We start from the raw sequence: 8,198 nt of genomic DNA, 5'->3' as shown, positions 1-8,198 counted from the left end.
CCTGCTTGCTTCTACTACTTATTAGCAATCACAAAATACATTCCATTACTGTATTTTCTGTTTTCAGCATGGAGGAAGTATTTTATGATGCATCTAAAACAGCCTGAACAGTGTCTGCACACGACAGGAGATCTAAACGCGCTAGTTAAATAAATACACAAATTAGCTTATAAATCATAGGTTTTCATAAAAGCCCTTTATGAAAAATAGAAATTTAGGATGATTTCTTACAATATATGTTCTCAAATATATATAAATAAGTATGAGTTAGTGGTATTTTAGCAGCATTTAGTTTTAGTCTCCCCATGTACAAATTATCCTCTAGAAAAAATATTGAACCATTTGAAGCCTAAGAATGCTTTTATATCCTCTAGTTTAAGTAACCTTATACATTATTTTAATGATTTGCTTTCTAATTCCTAGGCTGACTATAATCTTACACAGCTGGAGGACACTTTTCTTTTTTGTATATCCAGTGAGCATCTGTCCTGTTTATATTTTACACATTTGTTCCCATGGAGATTTATCTGGACTTTAGAGATATTGTTTTTAAAAATGAAAGTGAAAAAAATCATCTGATAAAATCATGGATTCTAGATTTTTGAAATTTAAAAGTTTAGAGGACAAAATACTGAAGAGAGTATAACTGTAACTGTAACTGTAACTAGTGAAATAGGCTGAACTGCACTATCAATTCTTTGCATACTTAATTTCCTATTTAAAAAAGTAAGCCCTTCTCCTAAGAAAAGAAGCTCATTCCAAGACAAAAATAATGAGACAAATAATATATTTAATTTCGCTGCATCACCAGTCCCATCTGTAGCTGTCATGTTCTGTATCAGTGTGTCTTAACTCCTTGCCAGACTTTTGACTCCACAACTTTTTCAAGGTGAATCATGATCTTTATATAGTGGAAAAGTATCACATTCCCACATTACTTTGAGTATAGGAAGCTTCTTTTGAATTAAAAATACATTTAAACAGACAATATCTATTTTCAAATCTGTTTTCACTTTTGGTGCTGCCAGTTGCAAATTCATAGGATTTATAGTGACTCTGACATAGCTAAAAATATCTGATCTTTAATAACTTCTCAGAATTAGAACAAGTCCATGTGAAAATGAAAAGATAGACAAAATTGCCGTTGAGCATCTGACCTCCTCGTTTTCTTTTCTTTCTTTTTTTCTCTTTTTAGAGAGATTTTTGCTATAGGGCATGGGTGCTCACTGGAGAGAGAGAGAGACAGACAGACAGACACAGACAGAAAGTGAGACATAAACCCCTAGGAGGGATGCCATGTAGCAATCCCTTCTCCTCCAATCTCCTCTCAGCATCTTAGGCACACATGCACATGCTCCCATCATGAGTTTCAAGTTGTCAGGTCCAGGGTTGAAAACGTGGTCTACTACGTGGTAGTCCAGCAACATAACCATTCCACCATCTGCTGGTCCCACCTCCTGCCCTTTCTACATCTTTTCCACTTTTTTCTCCAAAGTGTAGTCACTGACATTTTTCTCTTTTAATTTTTTTCATTTTACTTTTTAATAACTTAGAAAAGGCTAACAATTTTTACATTAAGCAAAGATCAATGATTAAAAACAGATAAGGAAAAACTCTACCTCAACTACAGTGACTTTCTTACTCTACCATGAAATGAAAGAACCACAGTTGGCCACATGGAAGTTCAGCTCTTTAACCACAATGGCACCTGCTGGCCCCATTAGTTATTATACTGTAGATTAGTTTAATTCTCCTGAAATTTTATAATTTTTTCAAAAATATTATTTTATCTACATTTTAAAAATATATATTTACTAAATATATAGCACTTAAAACATGACTTAACAAGTATGTGCCTTTTTGTAATAGTATCTATTTTATTCTTATACTATTTTTTCTCATTTCACAAGATATCCGTCCCAAGGCAATTACACTATCTGCAATATTTCACTAGTTCATTTAGGACATGCTCTAAAAGTGGCATTACTAAAGTAAGTTACATAAAAATTTTCTATGGCTCTTATCTTTTAAAATTGCTAATGTAATGATGTAAATTTTATATGAAGAGAGAAAACATGCAGAATAGTCAACATAAAATATTGAGAATCTAATTTTTGAATATTTTTGTGTCTGTAGTCACAAGAAATGCTAGTTTTCAGTTTTCTTGTAATGTCTTTTCCTTGTCTTGGTATTAGCATAATACTGTCCTCATGGATTGAGTAAGTAAATAGTTTTTAATTATCCAGTGGAGATAGTAGAGAATTGGTATACATTTTTCCTAAAATATTTCTAGAATTCGCTGGTGATCCTATCTGTACCAGATGTTACCTGCTTGGGAAAGTTATTAATTATTGATTTAATTTCTTTAATAGATACAGGCTTATTCAGATTGTCTATTTCTTCTTGTGTAACTTTTGGCATATTGCTCTGGCATACTGATTTTGGCATATTGATTTGCGTATTATTTTTTAAAAATTAATCCTTTTCATTTAGGTTAGCATAGTTTGGAGCATAGCATTGTTCACATTATTCCTTTATTTCTTTTTAATGTTCTTAGAATCTGCAGTGATGCCCTCTTATTTCTGATACTGGTAATTTGTGTGCTGTTTTAATTCTTCTAAGCTGTTGATTTTATGATATTGAAAAAAAACCTTTTTTTATTTCTCTATTTAGCTCCTGTTTTCAGTTTCATTGATTTCTGCTATAATCTTCTAAAAGAATAAGTTACTTAGTTTAATTTATTGTTAGTAGTAGTAGTATTTAAAAATATGCTATAGGGCATGTGTGCTCACCAGAGAAAGATAGCAAGAGAGAGATTGGAAGTGAGAAAACTAGCCACCAGCTCCAGGACTCAAACTGCAAGCTGCAAGCTGCAGACAGATATGTGATTGTCCTGTGCCTTAACCACCACAGCACCCGCTGACCCTCTACTATAATTTTCATGACTTCCTTTCTTCAGCTTACTTTGGATTTAATTTTGTCTTCCACTTCCAGATTCTTTTTATTCATTTTTAGAATTTTTTTCTATAGGGTGCCTCTGCATGCTGTAGAGACAGAGATACAGAAAGTGAGAAATTACCCACCAGGTGGGATGACCACAGCACAATTCCTTCTTCATTATCCTCTTAGGATTTTGGGCACTTACACACATGTGTCCAGTGTTTTTCAAGTCACTGGGTCTGGGAATTGAATTGTAGTCCACCATATGGGAGTCCAGCACCTTATCTACCACATCACCTGCTGGCACCTTTTTCCAGATTTTAAGGTGAAAGTTCTATTATTAATTTTGAGCCTTAATTAATTTCTTACATATGTATTGAGAGTTGATAGTTCACTTCTAAACATTACTTTTGGTGAATTTCAATTGGCATTTTTATTCTCGCTTAAATTAAATTATTTTTTAACTTCATTTAAGAGTTTTTTTGATTCTTATTTAACTTAAACTTGTATTATTTAATCTTGAAGTATTTTGGAAATTCCTAGCTCTCTCTATTATTAATTTTTAGACAAATTTATTGTTAATTATCTAGTCAATTGCCCCTTTTTTCCCAGGGAAATTTATGCCAGAAAACCTACTTCTGACATTTAATATAATAAGAAACTTTCTGATGTTGATTGGATTACAGCGTGCTGAAACACTGAAACTAATCAGCTCCAATTGTAGCAATTCTTATTAAACATCATACGATCAGCCCTGGGATTGTCGCAGAAAAATTATACAGAACAGATTCAAGCAAAGAGAACTTTATGGAATATTATCATAATAAGAATCATTCATGGAGAGAAACTGAACCCAAGTCCACTGAAATAAATTTTAAACACTGAGTGGACTAATGGAAAAATGTAAGAAATCTGTAGGGGGATTGGTCAATGTTAGGCTATCTGTGTCTGCCAATTGGAGGTTATTAAACTTAGCACAGAGATTGGGGGACAGAGGTATTTAGTAGGAGTCACCTAGATCCTTGAGAAATTTATGCGTTTTAAAATGTCAAGAGGCTGGAAGAAGCTTAAAGGAGCAGACTCTCTCTATATATATATTAAGAGGTATAAGCTTTCTAAAGTAAATGCTATAATCCGGGACATACAGACAGTCAGGAAGAAGCATGTCTAAAGTTTAATCAAATTGAGGAGAATATTAAGGTCATCTTGAATGAAACTAGACCACCATTTCTCACTGTATTAAAAAAATTATATAGATTAAAGTTTTAAATATAAAACCTGAAACTATGAAAATGCTAGAAGAAAACTGTGGGGAAATGATTCAGGACAGTGGTCTTTGAAATGATTTCTTAAATAAAAACTCAAAAGTATGAGCAACAACAACAAAAACAGACCAATTAAATTACATAAAACTATTGAATTGTCAGAAAAAGTATTGACACATTTTTGCATATAAAAACAGAAAAATATGTGTGTGTGTGTGTGTGTGTGTGTGTGTGTCCCAAATCCTGAGAGCAGACTGGTGGAGAGGAGATTGTGGAGTGGCCATCCCTTCTGGTCAATGATTTCTCAGTTTTTTTCTCTCTCTCTCTCTCTCTCTCTCTCTGTATTTTTTTTTTCTCTCTCTCTGGCAAGCACATGCATCCTATGGGGGAAAAAAAAAAGAAGAGAAAAGAAAAGAGAAAAAAGAAATGGGCCATTAATTTGAATAGACAGTACTCAAAAGGAGACATATAAATGTCTAATAAGCAATTTTACAATGCTCAACATCAATAACCATTAGGGAAATACAAATTAAAACCACAAAGAGGTATCACTTCACCTAGTTAGAATGGCTATTATTAAAAAGACAAAGAATAAAAAGTGCCAGTGAACCTGTGTAAAAGAATTTTTGTCACTGCTGGGAATGTAAATTGGTACAGTCCTTATGGAAAACAGAATAGAGTTTCCTCAAAAAATTAAAAATAGAACCATCTTATGATTCAGTAATCCCACTACTGTGTATGTACTCTAAAAAAAGGAAGTTAATATGTCAAAGATATGTCTGCAATTCCATGTATTTTGCAATGCTATTTATGACTACAATATGGAATTAACAGCTAATGAATGGCTAAAAAATGTGGACTATATATACAATGGAATACTATTCAACCATAAAAAGAGATAAATATTTGTCATTTAAAGCAAAGTAGATGATCCTAGAGAAAAAAATGCTAAGTGAAAACAAATCAGGCTCTGAGAGAGAAATATCATATGTGGTCACTCATTGGTGGAAGCTAAAAGATTTGATTGCTAGGAGTATAGAGTATAGTGGTGGATACTAGAAGATGAAAAGTTGAGGGGTATAGAGGGAATGTGGAGAACTCAGTTAACATATTCAAGAATTCATGTAAATAAGTAGTATGAATAGAATAAAGAAGGTTGTTGACAGTACAAAGTACATTTTAAAATAACTACACAGATGTGAAATGTGAGGGCCTGGCTATCTGGAGAACTCCAGCTTGGACTTCTTGCTATAATCAACAGAGAAAAGTTTCCTTTCTCTGAGTTCTCCCACCAAAGCTACAGAAACCAAGAAATCATAAAGACCTATGCACCAGCCAGCCAGCCACGGTCTCCTTGCCAATGTTGTAGTGTTCATGGGCATAGTTATTGGCAGCATCTTTCTTGCCTGTGATGAGCTGCTAAAAGTAGAACTGTTGCCAATATGAACGTGATCAATGACCATGGGTTCTAGGTCAACAAACAGTGCCCTGGGCCCATACTTGCCAGTTTGAGTCCCACTGAAGAAGATGTTGAAGGAATCACTTTCTCTCCCCATGACCTTGTCACTTGGTCTATGGTCATAAGGCTGTATGCCATGTCCCAGGCAGTAGAGCTCCCAGCAGACATTGCCAATTGTGACAGTATCTAGCCAGTGTGAATGGAAATTCTCTTATGCATGACAGGGAATGGTAGGGCTCTGCAGTAGTGGAGGAGGAGGTGAGAAGATGGCAATAAGGATCTCTTGTTAACAGATTACCAAGGAATCTGGAAGAAAAGTAGTCTGAAATAAAGTAATACTAACTCACAAAGGCAAAATCACATTAAAGTTAAAAAATAATTAAAAATAATATATATGTATATATACACACACACATATATATATACATATATATAATTTATGCTTAATCATATATACCTTTACAGTGTACAATATTTCTTCTTCTGGCATGAATACTATGTATAGCAGTCAAAAGAAAGACATTACTATATTCATTATCATCAGTAAATAACTTCTCATTTTTATTTTTGTCAATTAAAAGTACTTTCGCTTTTTTTCTTGCCCTTTCCCCTCCCTCCCATACTAATTTTTTTATATTTTATTGATTCATGAAAGATCTTAATTAAGCTAAATATAAGGACAAAGCTAAAATCTAGTAACAAGTGCACTATAATTTTCTTCTGAAACGCTTTCTTCTCTCTCCATTCCCCTTTTTATTAAAGAGAGGCATAAACTAACTTAATTGCAGAAACTAAAGGATATAGAAATACAGTGAATGGTTATGAATACCAGATATAGTGTGGGAAGAGTGTGGGTGAAGGAATAGAGTCTGAGGAAGGACATTAAGGAGAAAGCTGGAGAGGAAAAGCATTAATGGGACAAAGAAATGGGGTATTATCTATTGAAGATAACTTTATACTATTATCAACTGGACTGGGGAGAAATCGAAACATGTTGGAATATTCACTTTGTAAACTAAATGACATCATTGAATATATAAAAGAACTTGAAATAAAATAAGATAAAAAAGTTTAGTCTCAAATTAGTCTGTTTTCTGTACAAAGTCTCATAAGAAAGAATTCATTTTCTGATGCAATGCAACAGATAAAATTGTATTATTGAACTTATGCAAATAACTATTCTTCCACAAATTAGAATGACCACAAATATTTTCCAATTGCAGAAGGGTCTGAATGGGAGAAAAGTTTATGTTTCAATTTTTTTTAAAGAAAATTAATAAATTGTTGAACCTATCAATAATTCAAAAGAAAACAAAAATCCTTAAATCTAGAAGACAAAGCATGAAAGAAAATCAGTAATGTTCTAGTCAAAAATAATAAATTTTATTTCACCTGTTCAGTCTCATGTAATTAATCTTTTTTTTTTGTTGAATTTGCAGTGTTACTTTGGTCTGATCTTTCTGTTTAAATTCTGGAAGTGAACATTCAACATTACTACTGATATTTCTAAACTTGTCCCTACCATGTAGTTAGCCATTGTCTTGATCATTTTTTGTTCTCTTATTTCTGTCTGTCTGCCTTTAGTTTTTCTAGCATAGTACTCTCTTCAGAACTTCTTGAAGAGCTGGTCCAGTGTTGGTAAATTCTTTCAGGTTTTGTTTATCTGAGAATTTTTTTTGTCTTTTCTTCCCATATGACTGATAATCTTGCCAGATTATATTATGTTATAATATTACAGTATTCTTGGTTGAAATTGTTTTTCCCTTAACACTTTGAATATATTTTCCCATTCTTTTTTCACTCGCATTGTTTCCAATGAGAACTCTGTTGTTAGCCTGATAGGATATGTTTGTAGGTAACTTGATGTTTCTCTCTTGCCAGTTTCAGTATTTTGCCTTTGTCTGAGCTTTTGGCCAGTCTGACTATAATATGCCTTGGAGATGGTCTTCTTGGGTTGATTCTGTTCGGGGCCCTTTGTATTTCTTGGGTCTGGATATTTGAATGCCTCTTTAAGTTTGGAACTTTTCTTCCAGGATTTTATAGAATAGATTATCAATGCCCTTATGAGTCTCTTCACCTCCTGGGATACAAACTATTCAGATGTTCAGGCATTTTATGGTATCTAGTATTTCTCATATATTATTCTCATTATTTGGGGGGTTTTCTTTTTTTTTTTTTTTTCTTCCTAAGGTGGAAGTTTTGTCTTCTGCATTAGAGATTCAACGTTCTGCATGGTCTAATCTCCTTTTAATACTTTTGAGGGTTTGATTTCCTGTATTATAGCCTTCATCTCGAATGACTCCATTTGATTTTTTTTAATGCTGCATATTTCTTTTTTTAAATCATGGAAGAACTTACTCATCTCCTGGAATTTGTTGTCTCTTTTCTCTTGTATCTTCTGGAGTTGTCTCTCTTTTCTTGCATCTCAATTAGTTTTGTCGCTATTCAGAATTCTTTATCTGACATTTCCAGGAGTTATAATGGGTGATGAAGGGCTGTTCTTTTCCTTTGGGGATGATACATTTTCTTGGTTT

General features: G+C 33.2%; 1 pseudogene; it reads right to left on the bottom strand.

Annotated features, from left to right (window-relative positions):
• Positions 1 to 82: 82 nt before the first annotated feature.
• LOC114008236 (tubulin alpha chain-like) lies at positions 83 to 5,883 on the bottom strand (annotated as a pseudogene).
• Between the last annotated feature and the right edge of the window lie 2,315 nt (positions 5,884 to 8,198).

The sequence above is a fragment of the Tupaia chinensis genome, unplaced genomic scaffold, assembly GCF_000334495.1.
Source record: "Tupaia chinensis unplaced genomic scaffold, TupChi_1.0 Scaffold000313_1, whole genome shotgun sequence".
Taxonomy (NCBI): Eukaryota; Metazoa; Chordata; class Mammalia; order Scandentia; family Tupaiidae; genus Tupaia; species Tupaia belangeri.
Note: the sequence above shows the minus strand (reverse complement) of the source record. Positions and strands in the feature narration are given on the sequence as shown.